We start from the raw sequence: 22,899 nt of genomic DNA, 5'->3' as shown, positions 1-22,899 counted from the left end.
GGATCCACACGCTGGAATGCAACCTCAAAGAAGGAAGATGGTCTCTATGTCCAGAGATGGAAAAAGCTCCAGGACACTTGTTAGTCGAGGTCAGGCATAGAACACAGTGTGCAGTGCACTATATTTTGTTCCGAGTAATACCTGTGTATACACAAAGACACTTTAGAAGGATACATAAAAGAGTAGGCTGATGGGAGAGCAACAGCAGAGACCACAGGAGGGAATAAGCCATTCACTTTTTTTTTTCCAAATTGAAAGTATTTGACATATAATATTGTATAAATTTAAGGTATATAATGTGTTACTTTGCTACAGTTATATATTGTACTATGATTGCCATTGTATCAATATTATGACATTACATAATTATAGAATTATAATTATACAATTTGCCTATATTTATTTTTCTATGCATTATATCACTATGGCTTATTTATTATTTGTTGCAAGTTTGTAACCTTAAATAACATCAATTTATCCTCCCACCCACTATCCCCTGGTAACTACCATTTTACTCTTATTTTTTTACGAGTTTAACTTTTTCATATTCCACATGTAAGTGAGATCATGCAGTATTTGTCTTTCTCTCTCTGACTTATCTCACTTCGCATAATGTACTCAAGGTCCATCCATGTTGTTGCAAATGGCAGAATATTCTCCTTTCCTGTGGTTGAATAATATTCCATTGTATGTATATACACACACATACCACGTCTTTTTTATCCATCCATCCACCGATGGGCTAGGTTGTTTCCATATCTTGGCTATTGTGCATAATGCTTCAGTAAACATGGCAGTGCATATATCTGTTTGAAATACTGTTTTCATTTCCTCTGGATATGTACTCAGTTGGCACTGGCTTCTTAATCTCTTGGGATCTGACTTTTGTACCCACTGTTCTGAGGAAAATTTTCCCTACTGACTCACCTATAATGAATGTCCTAAATGCCAAACTCTCAACGTCCTTGATGTCATTGCTTACTGTTGACCACACACTCCTCCAGAATGAAGTAATTCTAGCTAGCACAATCATGAATTCCGCTGCTCACTAGCTGTGGGTGCTTGGGAACGCCGCTCAGCCTTTACAAACCTCAGCAGATAGAGGGAAGGTGGGAGCTAGTATTTCTGAGTGCCTGCATTGATTGCAGAAGTATCTTTTTTAATCATTACGGTGGCCCTATGAAATAGGTACTATTATTATCTTCATTTTACAGATGAGGAAATTGGAGCTTGGGGAACTTAACTGACTTGCTTCAAGCCATATAACTCCTCTGTTATGGGGTCAAGATGGGAATGCTGGATGGCTAGTCTCTAATGCAAGCTTATGAGGATGTTTCGCGAAGGCCAAAACCATAGTGTTTTCATCCACCATCGTCACCTGCTCTTCTCCGTGACTCTTCACCAGACTATTTCATCCACTTCTCTGGCTGCTCATTTCCCGATGCTTTTGTTGGCTCTTCTTCCTTCTCCTCACACAAGATTGTCTCCAAGGTCCTGCCCTTGTCCTCCTGTCTCTTCCTCCAGAAGAGTTTTGATCTTTACCCTGTGAGTTTTCTTTCCAAGTCTATGTCTATACCTTCAGACATTTATTTCCATTTGCTTGATGGACCTTGTCACCCAGACATCTTGCTGGAACCTGAGCACCAGTATTTCCTGAATCAAATATATCATCTTTTTGCTTACAATCTGGTTCTTCTCCTTGCTTTCTTTTTCTGAGAACGCTACCTCCCCAACTCTGCATTCCTTAAGCTCAAAACCTTACAGAAGACTTTGATTCTTTTTTTCTCCCTTACTACTAGTTTCCAATAAGTTAAAAAAAAATGCTGTTTTGACTTTGACTGACTTCATGTAGTTTTGTTATGCATTATGTCTCGCCTGGGGAGTTCTCTTTTCACTGACCACCTCGCCTCCAGCTTCGTTCCTCTGCTAACTATCTAAGAATCTGATAAATAATCTTCACAGAGAGTGTGCTCATAAGATCTATGGGAGAAAAACCTTAAAATGCTAATAAGGGGCACACAGAGAAAAAGTCTTAATAAATGGAAAGGCCAGGAGCACAAATTATTATAAAGCTGCCAATTGTCCCTAAATTAATCTATAAATTTAATAAGGCTTCAATAAAAATACCAACAGGACTTTTTTTTTTGTATTTTTCTGTAACCAGATACACTGATCTGAGAGTTTCTATAGAAAAATAGTATGATAAAATATTGCAGGAAAATTCTGAAAGGAATAAATAAAAGGCGGGGACGAATCCTTAAAGATATTAAAATTATTAAAAAGTGACAATATTAATATAGCTTAATGTACATAATGAATGAGAACAATCAATAGAATAGAATCAGAAATCGATCCCAATACGTTTATGGAAAGCTAGTACTTGATAAAGGATGAAAATCTAAATTAGTGGAGAAAAATTTACAATTTAATAAATGGTGTTGGGACAACTGGGTAGCCATCTGGAAAATAATAAAGTTGTATTCTCCTAATTCTTTAAGACAAAGTAAGTGCCAGATGGACTACCAACATAAAAATTAAACTATCAAGGTTCTAGGAAAAAAATGGAAAAAAATTTTCTAATGATCTTGGAGTGGAGAAGGACTTCCTAAGCATGCTAGAATTCAGGAGACATAAAAGAAAAGATGGATAAATTTGGCTCTCACTATCAAAGATTTCTGCGTGATAAGAAACAGTATAAATAAAGTCAAAAGACAAATCATAATCTAGGAAAAATATTTGTAACAAACATGTTAGACAAAAGAATAAGTGTGTTAAAATATAAAGAACTTCTACAAGTCAATAAGAAAAATATCAACACTCTGCTAGAAAAAATAGCAAAGGGCATGAACAAATAACTTACAAAAGAAATACAAATGGTACTAGGATCTTTGAACAGATGCCTAGATCCCTCCACAATAAGCAAATGTAAACTAAAACTGCATTTTTCAGCTAATAGCCAAAGTTCCTTCAAATGTATTTTTGACAACTCGTTTTTGACAAGGATATAGAAAAGCAGACATTGGTACATTTTTAAGGTATGTAAATTGATACAACCTCTAAAGAGAGCAATTTCAGAATATTTATCAACATTTAAAGTGTGGATACCTTTCCACACGTCAGTTCCATGTTTAAAATTGTCGCCTACAATTCTAGTTCAGCTTGTGCCTGAAGAAACGTATGAAGATATTCACTACAGCACTAAGTCCAATAGCATATTTTACCATCTCAAAAAAAGAAATGAAGAAATAGTAAAGCATGGAACCTGCCATGTTCACCCTCTACTCAACCTGCTTCCCCTTCCCCCGCGTTTCCCATCAGGTATGGAAAGGTTTGTAATCTGGCCCCACCTGCCTTTTCTGCCTTGTCTTACCTCTCTCTACACTTCTTACACTTGGTCAAAGGAGCACATTGCTGCCCTGCACAGTCCTATCTTTGTACCTCTCTTTGTGCTGAACTTGCTGAATGCTCTCTTCCCCACCCCTGCCCTGTTCTTTAAAACCGGGCTCACATGCGACCTCTTCTGAAGACACCCTTGAACCCTTGACAATAACCCATCCCTACTTGAAAATCTCTACGTGCTATGACTTTTGCCACAGCATTCTGAGGTCGTCTCTGGAATGACAGTGATATTTTGATGTCCTCCCTTTGATGTAACTGGTCTAACCTGAGGACGCTGTGATACAACCCACAGAAGATAGTATTAATTTACATTTCCCCCAAGAATGAGGCTATCTTCATTGTTTGTTTCTGATGATATAAGTAATACATACACATACTTAAAAAAGTGGAAAATCCCAAGCCTCACTCCCATGTGTGTGCATGTGATAGAATAAAGGAAAGATAATTCTCCTGAAGCAGATCCCTGGGTCAAAGAACACACATATTTACAATTGTGTTGAATGCTGCCAAACTGATCTTCAGAAAAATGTGTCATTCATTCAACAATAGTCATTGACATCAAATATGTACCAGGTACCGGGTGCCAGGTATTTGGGATGCGATGGCGAGTAACGGCAGATGTGGTCCCTGCCCTTGTGGAGTCTGGTGTAAGGGTTACTAAGGAGAGACACATGGTCCTGTGAGAAAGGACAGTAGAGGATTTGGCATAGTTGGGGAGTTCAAGGATGGCTTCGTGGAGGAAGCGACATTTCAGATAAGGCCTAAAGCTTAAGTGGGAGGTAACTAGACCGGGGTGGGGGTATGTGTGTGTGTGCGCAAGAGCTCTTCAGCCACAGCCTGTGCAAATGTGGCTGCAGGGGGCCTGCAGAAGGTGTGCATTGCTGGTGTGGAAAGTGAGGGGGAGCCTAGCACAAGGCGAGGCTGGAGAAGGGGGTCGGGAGCAGGCCACAGATGCGTTTGTATGTCTTGTGAAGGATCTTATTGTTATTGCATCAGCAATGGGAGATATAAGCAGGGTTCAGAGAGAGTATTTGTATTTTAAAAAGACAACTTTGGTGGAGTGGAGAACTGATAAACAGGCCAGAACGAACAAGGTTGACATGGTAGGAGACTATTGTAGTCGTCCAGGTGACAGGTGACGCTAGCCTGAATGACAGACGATAACAAGGTGATCAAGGCAGAAATACAGGAAAGTGGATGATTTTATAATTTTACCAATGAATATCGGTATCAGAGTGGATGTTGCTGATCTTTCCCATCTTTGCCAATCCAGTGTGTGTGTGTGTGTGTGTGTGTGTGTGTGTGTGGTATGTATTACATGTAATATGGATTATACGTATAACGTAAATAATTTTCCTTTGATTATTAGTGAGGTTGAACGTTTTTTCCTATTTCATCAGCTATTTCTTCTTTTGAATTATCTGTCCCTACCCTCTGTCCATTTTCTTATTGGGGTACTTGCCCTTCTTCTGTTCCAGGGTCTGGTCCGGGATCCCACATTGCATTTAGGTTTCATTTCTTCATTGTTTTCTCAGCTCAGTGAAAGTTTCTCAGGTGCATATATTTTTATTAATGATTTGACTAGACCATTGTGATATTGACTCAGGGCAGAGCTTGGTAAGAATCCAAGTGTGAAATTAAGGTAAATTTAAACTTTAAAAAAGCAAATGACAATGTGTGATACATGTTGCAAATATTTATCCAGTTTTTTTTTTTTAACTTGGGTGTTTCTGTATGTGTATGTTGATGTGTGATACCATCGTCGAGTCACCGTCTTTCCCTTTATTATCGCCGGCTTTGGTATAGTGCTTAGAAATCCCTCCATCCTAATGGATAGAACTATTTATGTGAGTTGTCTTATATTACTTTTACAACCATACATTTTCAGGTGATGTCAAGTAAGATGCAAGACAGACATCTTCCCTCTGTTCCTTATTCTGTCCGCCCTCCACTCACCAGATGGGACCATAAAAATCAGTTCTGAGGTGGTGCTTAGGATATAAAATCAGCAAAGTCAAAATGACAGAATGCTCTCCTCTGCATTGCTTTGACTTTGCACCGAGCTTGGGTCCTGACCAAGGCCTTCCCAGTGTCCTTGGTATTCTTCAATTGTCTTATCAATCCTACCAGACCTTGAGGGCAGGAACCACATCCATCTTCTTCTGTGTAAGACCCAGGCAGCTGGGGCCTCCTTCAACGTCTCTGCCAACATAGCCTTTCAATGCATGTATTCCTATGAAGAAAACTCAAACTCTAAGCACTGATGAAAATGTAGATTTTCTTGCAAGTTTTGTGAGGGATTTATTGGAAGCGAGAATCCATCCTAAATCTCACGGTATGACCATCCAATGTCTGTCTCAGGAAGTGCATTTATCTACTTCCTCTTCCCCTCTCTTCGACAACCACTCTCCAGTGAGAATAAAAGTCTAGTCAGCAAAATAAAACACACCATGTCAGCCTAAAGAGGGTCTCATGTGTTTTTTTCAAACTTCCTTTAAGGGTTTCAGTTCATCTTATCAAGGCTGTCTCCCTTGGTGTTTTTAACAGGGAACTTCACGCATGACGGTCAGTATGTGTCTGGGGAAGTCAACGACGTAGGCAACAATGCCGTTCCGACGCTGGACTGAGGCAGGGACTTAGGATCTAGGAGATAAAAAGGCTTTCCTTTTCTCATTCCTTCTTGTCTCCATTTCATGGAGAGAATTAGGACTCCATCGGAAACCCACCGTAGTTTTATGGGCTATCAGATCAAGTTAATTGTAATAAGGATCCATCTTAAATTCACACCAAAGTGTTTAGTTCCTAAAGCAGTGTTTTCTTAAATGGTCCCTTAGCACAGACTAGAGGACAGTGTTATTGCAAAGTGAGCAGATGGTCTGGGTGAACTGAAAATATGATTATCATCTGTCTGTCCTGGGTGGCCAGCCAGATGCAAATCCATTTGGGATCAAGCCTTCAGGCTAGAAGCCAATGGCCCCTGAATGGGAGGTTTTATCTCTTCCCTGAGGGGTATGAAGAAAGGAGTTGAGACTCCGTGCACCACTGGTCAAAGTAGATGGAAACATTCTTGGTTTTAAGGAGCAAGCCGTGTGCACACACGTGAGCAAACCAGATTACACGGGGTTGGAGAAGAGCTGCTTGATGCCTCACCCAGGCCTAGGTTAGGAGCAGGGCCCTCGGTCATTTGATCTCTTGCCTATTTTGAAAACCCGGATGATGCCTTCCTGGGATCTCTTTATATGCCACAGCCCATGAGCGGTGGCTTCTGCTGACCTCTCTGCAGGGTAGGGCAATGGGCTGGTGACAGCTGCGGGAACCATGGGAAAGAGCCAGAAGGATTGAAGCTGTAACTGAGTTAATGACACTGTGGTGCTGGGGTGGCTGTCTTGAGAACTATAAAAAAGAAAGAAAAACAAGAAAAAAACCCCTGGCCCCCAAACAAAGACAGATGTTTTGACTTAGGAAAAAAGCATAAAGAACAGTTTAGAATTTTGTTGTCCTAACAGCAAATGGATACTTAATTGGTTTAAAATAAATGAAAAGGCATTTTATATTTACATCAAAATTGACCCAAAAGGGAAGACAAATGAAGATCTAATCCTCTCAACTTCTCTATTTTCTCTCTTTTCTTTCTTTTTTCCTCTCCTCCTCCATATAATAAACAGTCCTCTTCATAAGTACCTCGAACGGCTCAGGTAAGCTGGAACCAGCCCTACGGTGGGTTAATCCATGAATGGGAGTCTCGGAAATGCCACCCCTCCTCTTGGGGTGCCTCATGGACTTGAATCTCACAGAGGCAGAAACCTCTGTGAAGTTACTTGTGAGTGGAGTGGGCTGATGATGTTGGGGAAGACGAGTGATGGCCAGCATTTGTGGACTAGTGCAGGGAGCCCACGGCCGGGATTCAGGACACATAGGCTATAGTTCCAGTTGGCTCCTAACTGACATGTGACTTTGGGAGAGTAACTCAAGCTCCTGGGGCCTCCCCTTCCTACGGTCTCTTCCTTGTCTAGTAGTCAAATGCGTGCCTCGAGCAGAGAGGCTGTTTACAGGCATGGAGGTTAAGGAGCCTACCCTGGGGACAAGTCAGGGCAGAAATCTGGCCTTTGCTCCCCTTGCCAAGACTCTGCCTCGCCAGAGGGGAAACTTGCTGAGACCCCAACAATGAGCCTGGGCAAAAGGCCCTCCCTAACGTGAGGCAGGGATGAAGAGAAGGGGAGGCATTTTTGAGAGCTTAGGACCCGAAAGCCCAATGATGTGACTATTTGCAGGATGCTTAAGAGTGACCAAAGAGAAGAGAAGTCTGCAGGAGACAATATGGAGTTTAGGAGAGGGAGGAGGAGACTGAGAGTTGGGGGGGAGGGGAATCCCGGGAGAAGTCTGCGGGAGGCAGGGGGAGGATCCCATCTCTGAATGTCTGGGTGACTTGGAGAGCAGCCGAGCCTCAATTCAATGATAAGACGCAGAGAAACCAGACAGGGAGGAGGGCGCACGCACCCTGGCCGACGCCATTCTGGCAGATGCTCCATTCTGCTGGGCTGTTGAGGAGGGGTGGGTACGGCGGGCTGGGGCACAGGCTGAGGGGGCTGGGGACGAGAGAAGAACGTGAGGATGAAACAGACCCCAAGCCTCCGCTTTGAGATAATGCATGGCTGTGATTTATCCATTTTTATACCGTTGAATAGAGTCTGTCCCTTAGAGAGTTCACACTCGGTAGAAAAGTGGATTGCTTTGTGCCTAACTGAGCCTGACTGACCGGCTTCAGGTTGTGTTTGGAGGTTCTGAGACCGGGAGATGCTGAAGAGAAGTGACAGGGAAAACGGAAGGACCAAGGCGGTGTTAAAGAAGGCAGGCCTTGCACTCGGAATACCCTAACCCTGGCCTGTCTGAGAGGGCGACGTGCGGTACCATCTGAAAGGCTGGGGCAGGAAACGTGACTAACTGAAGACACGACTGCAGAGCGGGGTTCACCCCAGGCTTCCGTGGGGAGTCCTCAGAAGGGGCAGAACCGGGCTCCATGCGGTATATCCAAGGGAGTGAATCAGCACCGGAGGGTGAGAGTCTGTGGAGAGGGCGATTGTGACCTGGGGCTGGGACGGGGAAGAGCGCTGTCCGTGCTCCCCTGGGAGGTCTGGTTTATCAGAGGGGACGGCAGAAGCCGGCAGCGCGAGGAGGGTCCCACTACCCACCGCCTTCCGCGGGCCTGGGCCGAGCTCCGTGTGGGAGGTGGTGAAAACCCGTGCGGTGGCTGACACACCCAGCTTCCACTCCGGCCTCTCCCAAAATGTGCTGGAGGTTTCTGTGTAAGCCAGGTGAGCTGAGGGCCCATAATCGGCGGCAGCGGGGGCGGGGGCTGTAAAAGTCTCAGAGAAGAACAAAGGGCTGGGGACAATCCTGTTTATCACCTACCTTGGAGGCTGAGGATGGCCAGGGGAGCAGAAGGGAGGCGTTTTGTCATGGAGGGAGAACAGCACTGGTTTAGATGACTTAGAAGGTGGGTGCTGGCCCTCCGTCAGCAGCTGAGCTTGCTTACCAAATGGGCCCCTCGGTCTGGAAGGTTCTCGTTAGCTCTCCGAGACTGAGACAAACCTCATGCCCCGTTGCTGAATACCCTCAGCTCCGTCTTCAGAACTGCCAGGGGACTGCTGACGTCAGCATCATCACAGCAGAGCTGGCTGTCACCCTACCCGCAAAGCTGGTGTCCCGACAGCAAGGCCTGACGCACCAGCCCCTGAGTGTGGGTCCTGCGTGCCGCACACTGCATTGTGATGAAGGGCTGCTCGTTCAGAGCTGGACCCCAGCGCTTGCCCGTACTATCCAGACTCTTGACATCGTTTTCTTACTTAGCAGATGAGAAATGCAGAGTTCAGGGAGGGTAGGTGGCCCACCCAATGTCATGGAGACGGCAGTCACACCAGACTGAGTTTTTCCTGCTCTACTTGATCGCGCCAAATTGAGTCCACGTCCATATTCACTCCTTGAATTGCTCTAATTTCCTCAAACTCGCAAATTGTTATTTCACAAAGAGAGTTCTATTCCTTATACCTACTAAGTCTAATACCTTCGTGGAAATAATGGTCCCTGGAACAGACTCACTTATAAAAACTAACCCTTGACAAACATTGTCAAATTAAGGTTTGTAGGCCAGAGAAGAAAATCAGATAAAATTATATTCTCGTGTTTCTTTAAATCTACCATAAAACTGAAAATCTTTAATGAACCGGAAAAATCCACAAAAACCATTAAGTTAAAAATTAACTTTAAAAATTGATGGGAAGTCAACAAGAATAATGGAAGATGTAAAGCCTGGCGAGTAGGGCAGTGATTATATTATATCGATCTGAAGGATTAAGGCAAAGAGAGGGGTCTCAAGGATACACCATGAATGTTTGCTGCCCTTTGAATGAAAACTTCCAGGAATGATGGGTGCTTAGGTTTTAGGACCTCGGGGGGAGGCCACCTTCTCCCTACCCTCAGCATGAAGAAGTTTGTTCTGCAGACTGTATTCCGAAGCAGTTTTACTAGCTACTTCTGATGTGGCCCTATGATCAGATCAGATAAAATCAAATGCCTTGTAAACTGTGAAGGGCTTTACAAATGCAAGTGGCGCCTTGGTTCTAGGGGCCAGAATTTAGGTCTCCACCACGGTTTTATCCTCAGACGGCCTGGCCACAAGAAGTGTTTGTTGAACGAATGAGTCAAATAATCTACAGATGATGCTGTTTTGATATTATTCCTTCTGACTATTCTCAAAGATTTTTGGGAAGGGGGCGGGTGCCACGGGATACTCATTTGCTTTCCACTTACACACTAAAAACTGCCCTGGGTGGTTCTGTTGCATCCCGTTCTGTTTGGAGAGGAACCTAGAGAAAAGGAGTCCTTTTACCGAGAAGGAGGATGGAGGAGATGACACCGACAGTCTTTTCAAGAGCCAAGATTCTATGATTGCAGATGCGCTGGGGTTTCTCAGGTGACACCATGTGATTCGCCCCTTGCCTTGCTCACCGCCATCCACCTCTGTGAACCGGCTGCAATGTCTCAGGATGTTCATTTCAGCTCCTAAAAACTCCGACATCACTTGATTTCTATTTTCCAGTCCTTGGAATTTTCTTTCCCAAACCATGAATAAATCCACAGAAGGTACACTGAAATAGTTGGGTTTTTGTTGTTGTTGTTGTTGTTTTGTTCTTAGGTTTCTCTTGAGGGTGGACTCCATTCGTTCATTTATTCAACAGACATTATTGATCACTTTCGGAGTGTCAGGCACTTTGCTATTATTGAAGATCCAGTCCTCAACAACACAGACAAGTTCTTCTCATAGAACTTGAATGCTGATGACGGGGAGAAGTGCCCCAGTGATGTGGGCTCTGCTGTGACTGGCCTCCACCTCCCCACCCCATCCCTGGGCCGGCTTCGCAGCAGAAAAAGAAACAATAGCATGCCTGGGAAGTCTGGGTAAGTGATAGAGGTGACACCAAGGACCTCACAATGGCAGGCTTACTAATTTTGTGTTTCTATGGTTTTTAGGATCTTTTACATTCGGCTTGGCCAAAGACTGCTAGTGCAAATGGCCACATGGAGTAGGAGGACCTGCTCCCAGCCATGACTACCTCCCGGCCCTGTTTCTCAGTGGAGGCTCTGCAGCGTAAATGGGTTGGTTCTGATACTGGCTGGAACTATTTGGGTTAAGGCTTAGGGTCAACATTCTGCTACCTTGTCCTCAAAGAGTACCCTGCTGTGAATGTTGTCTTCGCTCCATGGAGCTATGTCGTATAGTAGCTAAGAGGCACTCGATCTCAGCTGTGTACTTGGGGGTCCCAAGACCTCCTTCTAGGGATAGAGTAGAGCAAGGTTTGATCTTTCCTGTGAGCTCTGTGACAATGCTTTGCCTTATGAAGTAGTGAGCTTTTACCCCCTTTGCCTTGGCGTCCTGCAAAGAGCTTGCGGGGAAGGTATGATCCCCACCAAGTTTCCTTGCCTTCCTGGGCTGTAGGAATGTGTGTGGTGAGACACTATGCAAACTTCCACAGAGCTCCGATGAAAGGAGACAAATCAGTGATGGGGTATGTTCAGGGGTTCTGTGCGATGGAGTATTTCACCCTAACTCTGGGATGACTCCAGCCAAATTGTCAGTTTCATTTTTAGGAGCCCTTGAATAGGTCTGACCTGGTCATCAGAACTAGTTTGGAAAGATAGCTTCATTCTACAAAGATACCAGGGAGCGTAACTCATTGGCCAAAGATTCGGGAGCTCCAAGAGACGGTTTCATCAGCCACCAAAATAAATTAATCACAACAACTCTTTAAAGCCACCTAACATCCGTTCTGGAACACTGTGAGGTTACAAATGCAGAAAATAATCAAAATAAAGAATTGGTGGTTGGTGTTGGGGGACCATGGGAAGACTGAAATTTTCCCATAAGCTTTACCTTTGCTGTTACAAGAATCTATCTCGTTGGGCTCTGCCTGTTTCATCCCGTTCTGTTGCCTGATGATGTATACGTTGCCTTTCTGATAGTCAGAACCCTGCCTTCCTTTTCGCCTTTTCCCAACCCTCCCTGGAAGCGGGGAGGCAAACAACCAAGACACAAAGGAACGAAGCCAAATACTACAAAACATTAATGGAATATTTGCTCCAGATGAGATTTTTAAAGAGGCACTTTAAATGCAGCAAACACCTAAGCACTCACATCAATGTTCCTGTAAGCAGAAAATAAAATCTACAAATAAAGTTTTAGTGGAAGGTGTATCACTTTATTTTATTAGCATTCATATTCCAAATTCATATATGCAATTGTGGAGAACTTCATGAGACAATTTTGCTCTTAGGAAACAGACAACAACCCCAGACCAGCCTAATGAACATTCAAAATATCCTCCATCCCAGGCACAGGTGTTCTCCAGTTGCCACCTGTGCTGATGTTTACTGGGCTTGAGCTCCGGGCACCGTCATAATTTGTGCTCGGGTTTTGCAACCCACATGCCACTGCAGTGAAATGGCCCAATTTGTCCTGCCTCTGCGTTGGAGGGGACAGGGTCCCTGGGATCCTCCTAGCAATGTATCTGTCTTCCTGTTTACTATATTTATAGTCAGAATGACACTCCTCCTAGCCTCCCCTAACTGTTCAAGGACAGGTTAACTGAAGAAAGGGGCTTGAGGGTTTCCGGGACTGCTCTGCTGTTTGATCTGGCCCCTGACTCACAGCCGTGCACAGGTGAGGTCTTTTTTTTATGTATATATTTTTAAAGATTTTATTTATTCATTTGACAGAGAGAGAGAGACAGCCAGGGGCTTGATCCCAGGACCCTGAGATCACGACCTGAGCTGAAGGCAGACGCTTAATGGCTGAGCCACCCAGGCGCCCCAAAGATGAGGTCTTTAAACCTAGACTCCACCATCGTTCCCTGAGCGGGTAGGTGCAAGGAGGTGAGTTGATGTGCATACACTGCCCAGAACCAGGAGAGTTTTATTTATTTAATTTTTTTGATAAACTGGCCTGGTTTTGGGGAGGATCTATTGGGCTATAGGAAATGCTGGCGCTCTGCTACTTAAAAAGAATGAATTTCCTCACAGTTTTATTTGAATGTTGCAAGGGTATTCCCATTTTTGACCCCAAAGCATCGAGAAGTGACTTTTCCACTTTATAGGCACTTTTACTCTCAAGACCAGTTTCTCTCCTCAACCCACAGCAACTCTAACGATAAACTGAGAATCGTTATGAATTCCCAGTGGAAGTAATGCCACATTTAATTCCTACGGTCATGTGGTGGGGAGCCTGGCTAAAGAGAATATTCGGAATAATGACAGGGAAGAAACCTGAGAGAAAACCAAGGATTTCAACAGAATACTATGTGGATGGGAAGGAATCCTAAAGATGCCCCAGGGAAGAAACCTGAGAGAAAACCAAGGATTTCAACAGAATACTATTTGGATGGGAAGGAATCCTAAAGATGCCACAGTGTTTTAATCCTAAAGATGCTCCTGGATGTTTATAGTTCTCGGACCTAACACGGGATCTACAGAATCCGAATCTCTGTGGGAGAAGCCTAGGAATCTGTATTTTAATAAATATCTCAGGCAAGTCTGGAAAACACTAGTCCACTGAAAAAATTCCTCACGTGGACCCTGGACCTAATCTGGGATGGAGGTTCGACCCACTTTAATCCCACTTTGCCTCTCTCCTCAGCTATCCTGCCCCCCTGGATGCATCCTCTTCTGTGACCAGGAAGCGTTCTGTTTTCTCCTCCTTGTGTGAGGAAGTGCTTTCTTTTCTAATTGCACGTGGACTTAACCCCTGTGCCCTGCTACCTCCACTGCCTGCAAAGCTCTTTCTTGCCCCCCACCCCTGCCGCCATTACAGAGCACTCCCCAGTTGGCTGTATACCAGTGTCAGTCACTTTTCCTTCTTCAAGGCTTTCTCTGCCTCTTCACCTCGTCCAACAGGACTTCTCATGCAGAGCCAGACGGTTGTCTTCTCCCTAGACCTGTGTCTTGGCTCACCTGCAATCCTCTTTAAGGGCGAATTGGATTCCAATCCTGAGAAACTAAGGTGCCATGACCTGTGTCACCAGCCGGTGCCTCCTCACCAGGGACGACGGGGTGTGGATAAGATGATCTGGTCTCTCAGGAGGCAGACCCTGCCGTTACTCTCTTACTCGCTAGTACTGGTCACACACACGTGCCAAACCCTTGGCCCCTCCACACCCTGTTCAAGCCCTTTCCCTGGTGTTTGGCCCAGTTTCCCAGAACTGCTCTGTGGCCCTGTTGCTCTCTCCACCATCGTTGCCCACACAGGATGTGGGTCCCCTGCCCACTGCCTTTGCTCAGGGCTTGAGACAGCCCAGTGTAACCACCACCTTGGGCCAGTCTGCCCCAATCCGGACTGCTGGGCACAGCCCTCCACTCCAGCCGCCGTGGCCTTGCTGCAAGCAGGGGGGAGTCTGAGTCCTGTGAGCCTGTGGTGCTCAGGAGGTGAGAGAGGAGGCTTGGGGCCACAGCCCAGCCCCGAAGGGCAGACCTCCTTGGAGACTTGGGAACTGGCCAAGTAGCAGCCAAGGGACAGACATTCCTGGTGTTTCTGCTGCCGCCTGTGCCACACCCTGGGGCTCACCGCATGTTCTCCAGGTCTGCTGTGTGCCCTGCTTTGGTAGCAGATCTCGTCTCCCCCAGCCCTTCTTTTGTTCTGTCCTTTGCCACAGGGGGGTGGGGGGTGGAGAGGCTGTGGGAGGAGGGAGGGAAGGGATTTGCTGTGACTTTAGGGGTATGATACTTAGCACCTAGTCATGGGGCAGGGAAGCTCCCAAGGCTTGAGACCATGGCTGCGGAAGGTTCTCTGTCTTCCCATGTGGTCTCTAATGGCAGGGAGAGAACAGTGAGAAGGCAGAGATGGTGTTATATTCCAGGACTATTTATTAACTCCTTTTTATATAGATTCTATTCCTTCTCCAATAATCAAAGTTGACTGATTGCAAGAATAGATGCAGGGCTTATACTTTAATTTCTTTTTTCATTCAGCAAATATTCACTGAGAACATACTCTGTCTGGGCCCTTGGGGTAAAGGGGCTTGGAAGAAGTCTGAGGGGAGCTGTAGATGAGACAAGCCTGCAGCGCAGTGCCTGGGCTTGAGTAGGCCTCGAAGAATGGCTCATTTAAGAATCAGGCAATTCTGCTATAAGGAAATTAAGGGCCACATAGGTGCTATAAATAAAATATACAAGGGCCAGGAAATCTTTCTTGGCTACAGTGCCTGAGGGACGTGTCAAGGTAGAGGTAACAGTTGGTTTGGCTTTAAAGAACAGGTGGGCACTTGCAACCATGTGGATGTGGGGAGCACTGTAGGCAGTTGTCAACCGGAGTATATGTAGGGAGATGGGAAAGTTCTAGAATATTTGGGCAGTTAATAATGTTTAGTTTGGCTAAAGCTCAGGGTTTCTTTTTGTTTGTTTGTTTGTTTTAAAGATTTTATTTATTTATTCGACAGAGATAGAGACAGCCAGCGAGAGAGGGAACACAAGCAGGGGGAGTGGGAGAGGAAGAAGCAGGCTCATAGCAGAGGAGCCTGATGTGGGGCTCGATCCCATAACGCCAGTATCACGCCCTGAGCTGAAGGCAGATGCTTAAAAGCTGTGCCACCCAGGCGCCCCTAAAGCTCAGGGTTTCTTAAGAGAAATAGTGAAAATCCTGGAAAAGTTGGCCAAGGGAAATCTGTGGAACGCCTCTGACACAAGTTGAGAAGCTTTGACTTGATTTGGTCAGATATATAACCCCTGGAGGCTCTTCTCCAATGGACAGATGAGTGAACATGACAAATTGTGCTTTAAAGAAGCCAAGTCTTCCTTCCAGGCCGAGAAGATCATCAACATAACAGGTAACAGGGAAAGAGTGCTGCAGTGTGAACAGAAATAGAAAGACAAGATTTCGAGAGTGGTCCTGAGGGAGACTGAGCAGGATTTGGCAGTGCTGTGGGGATCGAAGATAGCGACCTATCAGGAACCGTTGTGTGCTTCTATATACTGATTCCTGTTGGCTGGAAAGCTTCTCAGTTCAATGTTCACAAATGTATATTCGTGCTTACTCTTTTGTCTTGTGTGAGACAAACAATACAGGAACAGCAAAGGTGCTCAGACGTAGTTTTTCCCCCAACTGGAAAAGAGACTTAGAGGAGAACCCAGGCCAACCCTTCTATTCCCTTTGGAGAGAAATCAGAGATGATCGAATGTTGTATTTAATATCATCCATGAAGTAGGAATGAGGAAAGAGGGACCAGGGTTGCCTGTGAACACCTTGGGTAGTTAAATGACTTTGTTTGGCTTTGTTTCCTTCAGAGATATTTCTTTTGACGCTGACAAGAGATGTGTATTGTGTCGCAAAGGTGAGTAAGAGATTGTCTCCCTCCCCCTCCCTCTCCTCCAGGCTCTCCCAGATTTTGAGGATGTTCAGAGGAGTTGAGAGGCATGGCAGGGCTGGGTAAAGAAGAGAACACATGCAGTGATCTGGGACTGGAAGGCAGGTCTTGTGTCTCAGTGGAACACTGGAGCTGAGGGGAGTCCTGGGAGAGGCGGCGTTTAAGACGGATGGTTGATGGGGTAGGATTTCAATAGGCAGACATAAGACAAGTGAGAATGCGGTTCCTGGTGAGAAAAAGATGGAGAGCAAAGGTGAGAAGCCAGAGATGGTTGGACACGTTTGGGGAATGCTACATTTCAAAGTCTTGTTTGAAAGATGTATAGGCAGGGCCGCCTGGGTGGCTCGGTAGGTTAAGCCTCGGACTCTTCATTTCAGCTCAGGTCACGATCTCAGGGTCCTGGGATCTTCCCCCTGAGTCGACCCCGTGGCAGGCTCTGCGCTCAGCTGGGAGTCTGCTTGAGATCTCTCTCTCTCTGTCCTTCCCCACCCCTCAAGTAAATAAATAAGTCTTTATTTTTTTTTTAAAGATTTTATTTATTTATTTGACAGAGATAGAGACAGCCAGCGAGAGACGGAACACAAGCAGGGGGAGTGGGAGAGGAAGAAGCAGGCTCTTAGCGGAGGAGCCTGATGTGGGGCTCAATCCCAGAACGCTGGGATCACGGCCTGAGCCGAAGGCAGATGCTTAATGACTGCGCCACCCAGGTGCCCCAATAAATAAATCTTTAAAAAAAAAGATGTATAGGCAGAGCATAGTCCTGTTTAAAGATAGAGTTTTGTTCTGTTCTGTTTTGTTTTGTTCATGAAGTTAAGAATAACAGTTGGAAATCCAGCTAAGTGGTTTAGAAGTTGTGGTTTAGTTGTTTCCAGTTATACAATGTTCCGGGTCTCTGATTGGGCCTAGAAGACATCCTTGTTTGTTAGCAACTGTCAAGAGTTTTTTTGTTAGGTGGATTTCTCCATTCTAGCCCAGAAGTGTGTCTGTTGGGCTTCGACTTTTGGCCATAATGTGTCCCTGGGAAGGAGACTTTCATTACTCACTATCTGAACGAGTGGAAATCATGCTTGCTTTCCTTATGGAGGCTCTTTATGGACCCTGAAACGTGTATGTGACAGGACATCTATGGCAATATGTGGAAATCACCACGTTTCATAATCACATTCCTGAAAACCCAAATGCTCGATGCCAGAAGTAGGCTGAAATTAGTCTTTTGCACTATCCTACTTCATCACTTTGGATCTTCCTTCTCCCTCAGAGTTGTTGATTCATCAAAGAGCAACTAGAAATATTATGACAACAGTATCTTTTTCATGCTAAATAAGAGGACAAGAAGGACCACCCAAGGGTAAGAGAAACAATTAACCAACGTAATCATCAGCAATGAATTGTCAGTAATTCTTAGCTATGATCTTTGGTAACATTATGTGCTAGCACGCTTAAAGTAAATACAAGAATGGATTTTTTTTTCTTTTTGGCAGGGCATGGTAGAGGGATGGTGGTTAGGGCTGGAGAATTGCTTGTCAAACAGAAAGGATTCTAATAAACGCATGCTATTCAAAACCTAAGCAGGTCTTCAAGTGTGAAGCGTTGACGCTGGTGTCTGTGGACTGCTTTCCTGGGGCTGATGTACCAAATGGCCACCTACCACGTGGCTTAAAAACAACAGCGATTTATTTTCTCACAGTTTTGGAGACCAAAAGTTCAAAATCAAGGTCATTTCAGCGTCACATTCCAATGTCTCTGAGGTGTCACAGGGAGAAGCCTTCCTTGCCTCTTCCAGCTTGACACTAACTCACTCCACTCTCCCTCCATGTTCACATGGTCTTCTGTGTGTGTCTATTTCTGAAACTGCCCCCTGCCTTTCTCTCACGGGGACGCCTATCATTGGATTTAGGATCCACACTAATCAAGGGTAATCTCGGAGGTCCTTAGCTTACATCCACCTGCAAAGACTCTTTTCCCAAATAAGGTCACAGTCACAGGTTCCAAGGATTAAGGCAGAGACTTATCTTTTGGAGGCCACCAACCTATGACACAGAAGATGCATTCTTGGTGGCATAAGGATGTCCTCCTGGATGTTCTACTAGTTTTTGTTGATTAACGACTCATCTTTAGGACAGCAGAAGATTGAATTCAGTGCAAGGAGACTGGAGATCGTGGCGGGTCTAAGTAAGCCGCACTTGGAGCAAGAGGAGTTAAGTAGTTCACTGCACAGAGATGATAAATCCGTTTTACCAATCAGTGTATGCTGGAAATTTATCAACAACTTTCTTGATAGACTCCAAGGCTGGGAACTAGAGATCCCCAAAGAGAGTGAACTACATGGTACATTTTGTTGTTCATAACACACTGTTTTTTCTGGTCCCCCCGCGCCCCCGCCCTTTCTCTTGAAAACAGAAAACTTTGAATTGATCCAGCTGGGCATTTGAAACTCTGAAATGTTAAGGAATAAAAATATACATTTTATTTCATTTATTTCATTTTATTTATTTATTTATTTATTTATTTATTTATTTATTTATTTTTATTTTTGCGAGAGAGAGAGAGAAAGAGAACATGCACAAGTGGGGATAGGGGCAGAGGGAGAAGCAGACTCCCCGCTGAGCAGGAAGCCCATTGCCGGACTGGATCCCAGGACTCTAGGATCATGACCTGAGCCAAAAAAGTACATTTTAAAGCAAGTGTCCCTAAAATAAATAGAAGACAACCCAGTAGATAATACACATTTAAGATTTTTTTCAGGAATGTTTAACAGCACCCCTTCGGGGTCAGAGTTTCTTATTTTTCATATGGGAATAGTAAGACAGAGAGAAGCTAGTGCCACAGATGCAAAGTCAGCTCCCTAAATAATCCGTGCAGAGTCCCTTTTCTCTTCCAGTAGCTGAGAAACACAGCCACCCACATATTCCTTCTCCTCTCCCCGGGTGCTTTGTGATGGTGATAGGAAATTGCCCGGAGAACACTGAGTCACCGGAAATGCTCTCCTTTCGAGAGTAAACAGCAAGAATGAAATCATGTCAGCACCATTTACCAATATTATTTTTAATTGGCTAATACGCCTTTGATCACTGAAGGGGAAATAGTGAATGAGGGCTGGCGCAAGCTTAAGGACCGGCATTATTACCCTGTATGTTCTTTTAGATCATTTCCCACCACCCACCTGAGATGCAGTTATTTATTAGCATAATATGCTTACGGATCTATCTGCAGGGCTTAAAGATGGAAATTGAAACTCTGTGATGATTTAGCTGAAAGTTACTGGAGCATTCATAAAGCTGTCAGAATTACAAGAGAAACCACATTAAGAAAACGCCAGCACTAGTTGCTATTAAATGGATATTCAAACATCGTCAGCACTGTTATCCACAGAGGGCTGGTCTAATTTATAAGCTCCTGTACAAGGGATAATGGTAGCTGCGGGTTCAAAGGAAAGTGGATCATAGGAATGACATTAGGAAGAGTGATCACATGTTTTAAAACATAAATCAGGACATAGGACAAAGGACTTTTTCCCGATTCATTAATTTATTTACATCTTTCAAAGGTATTCTCACTCATAAATCACATTTATAGAAAACAATAAAATGAACTGAAAAGGCACAAATTCAAGTTTTATTTATTCGACAAATACTTATTGAGCGCCATTTGTATGCCCGGCACGATTTTAGGTACTGGATGTGATGCAGACTAAACAGACAAAATACTGACCATAGATAGTAGCCAACTGTTCTATCAACAGAAGTTTACTGAGGGCTGCTACACACCAGGCACGTGTTAGGGTTGATACTCTGTCGATTCAAGAGCGTATACATTTGTGATCATGTATACTTGGAAAATGAGGTGTGTTACTGAGTCTCTGACCCTAAGAATTCCTGGGAGTATCCAGGTGTCTCCCACGAGCCTGCTGATCACTCTTGGGCACAACCTGTGGCTCTGTTGGCTAAGCTAGAGTTCTGTAGACTGGCTCTCAATGTACAGAGTAGCTATTCTGAGCCCAGATTTTGTGTCCATTTCCATGGCTGCCTCCATGTTCAATAGCCTCAGCACTGGTGGAGCCCGAGATCTGGATGTGATGCTGGTGCCCCTGGAATGAAGCCTGGTGCTCTGAGATGGTGTCATGAGCCGTCATGTGAATGCGCTCCTTCCCCAGCACGCTGAGCTCAGGTCACTTGTGCCCCGAGAGTAACAGTATTTAGCCAGTCAGTTCTTTCAGTTCTTCTCAAGCAGAGGTCCCTTTGCAACCCTGCATCCACCTCCTACATCTGTACCCATCTCCTAGCCCCACATAAATCTAAGGATGTTAGTGCATGTACCTTCCACTCTTTATGGGCCCGAGACCTGCACCTGCCAACCCAAGCCATCTTGTGGCACACCCTTGTGTCTTTGAAAACAAGATGGCCCAAGAAAAGCTGGAGCAGGTGGCCTTAGGAATACACCCACTGGGTGCAAACTGAGTGACACGAAGTTCAAGGTAGAAAAGCCATTACTTTATGAAAATGAGCAGCGAGGAAGATGAACCAGGAGTCAGTTACAAAGGCAAAAAACAAATTTGGGTATGAGCCATACACCCAGAAATGAAGTTGAAGTTAAGATGCAATAATTAAAAACATGGGAATTTGCATCAGAAATCAAATTAAATTGGCAAAGAGCTTAATGATCTGTCCCCAATCTTCACAGGGAGAAATTATTCCTTATGCTTCTTCTGCCATTAAAGATATGGATAGTGAGCTCCTGCCCTGACGCAGACTCTGCATTAGACAATGGGGAGATGAGGATGACCAAGTTCTTTTCCTTGCCTTGAAGAAGCTCAGAGTCTGAGACAGGGGTCGGAAAGTACGGCCCTTTGGACCAATCCAATGCGCTTGCTGTTTTCATACGGTCTGTGAGCAAACAGTGGCTTCTACATTTTTAAATGGTCGAGGGGAAAATCGAGAGACTAATATTTCATGATATATGAAAATTGCATGAGTTTAAATGTCAAGGTGTATAAATAAAGTGTTATTGGAACACAGTCCTGCTCATTCGTTCATGAATCGTGTGTGGCTGCTTTCCTGCTGGAACAGCAGAGATCGTATGAGCCACAAAGCCTGAAATGTTTACCCACTCCTGATCTAGGAGATGGAACAGAGGGAACAGCACAGACAGGGGGGAATACGGAGGTAAAGCTGTACCCTTGTGAGGGGAGTCTAGGGGAGTGATTACATGCTCTATAGCAATACCATTGATGATTCAGTTTCTGTTTTGGGGCATCAGTCATTTCTTCTGCAGCAGAAATGGTGACCACTACGTATTTGTTGGGTTGAATTGAATTCTGTTCTTGCTCTGACGGTGATGAAGGTCCTAGTCTCAAAAATTTATTGCTGCATTAAATTAGGCTAGAGCTTAAGAACTGGACAGGTATCCATTTATTTACATTTAACTACCCGATACTTTCTGCTTGACTGTTTTGCTCTAGAAAACAGAGTTTGGAGTCTCTGGGTCCCGATTTATCCAAGGGATCTATTATGACTCTTCAAGCAAGTCATCTTTATCCACGATTTTCTGGGACTCTTGCGTTAAGTGTATCCTTACTGGGCTCCTTATTCGTTCCCAACTGATTTGTGACCGACTCGGCTTCCTCCCTTTCCTTGCACTCAGCTGCTCGTCTCTGAATTTCAGGGATGCTTGCAAAGGACTGACTTAGATTTAACAGAGGGTGAGTGAGTGTTTCAGTTATCTGTATCTGTGTACCAGACTACCTTCAAACTTAGCAGCTTGAAGAACAAACATTTATAATCTCACAGTTTCGGTGGGTCAGGATGCTGGGAGTGGCTTGGTTGGGTTATTGCGGTTCAAGATTTCTCACGAGGCAGCAGTCAAGGTGTCAGCCTGGCTTGCAGTCATCTGAGACTTGATTGCGTTGGAGGGTCCACTTCCAAGACTGTGAGCATGACTGTTTGCTGGGGGCTTCATTTCCTTGCCATGTTGGCTTCTCTGCAGGGCTGCTTACACAGAACAGCATCTGGCTCTCCAGGGAAAGCGAGCCATGTGAATGAGGAAGAGCACCGAAAATGGAAGCTAGAGCTTTTCTAATCTAATATTAGACGTGGCATATTATTATCTCTGTACAGTGTGGGACATACAGATCAACGCAGGTACAATGTGGGTATAGACAACATAAGAGCCTGGATAACCGAATGTGGGTTCCTTGGGGATCATCTTGAAGGTTCACTACCATATTCTACTCTCTGGTCCCTAATGATTCACATCATTCCCACGTGCAATATACATTCATTCCTGCACAAGTTCCTCCAGAGTATCTCATTGAAGTGCCTGCTTGAAATCCAGAATTTCATTATCTGTCAGGTCTAGGAGAGGAAGAGACCCTTGAGATGTAGCTCCTTAAATGCAAGTCCTCAAGTAAGGTCCTCTTCACTTATGAAACTAACTCCCCACACCTGGCATACAGTGGGGGGAAGGGGGCAGGCATAGGATAATGGCGAAAGACATTCCCGTTCAAAAAGAGGGGGAATGAAATGCACACAAAAAGTTACTGGTATTTCAGAAATAGCAATCTGGAATCCAATTAGTTAAATGTCAGATATTCCCTGAT

Source organism: Ursus americanus, chromosome 36 (genome assembly GCF_024610735.1).
Source record: "Ursus americanus isolate L20-20 chromosome 36, mUrsAme1.1.p, whole genome shotgun sequence".
In the NCBI taxonomy this organism is placed as follows: domain Eukaryota; kingdom Metazoa; phylum Chordata; class Mammalia; order Carnivora; family Ursidae; genus Ursus; species Ursus americanus.
This window is presented reverse-complemented; position numbering follows the sequence as displayed.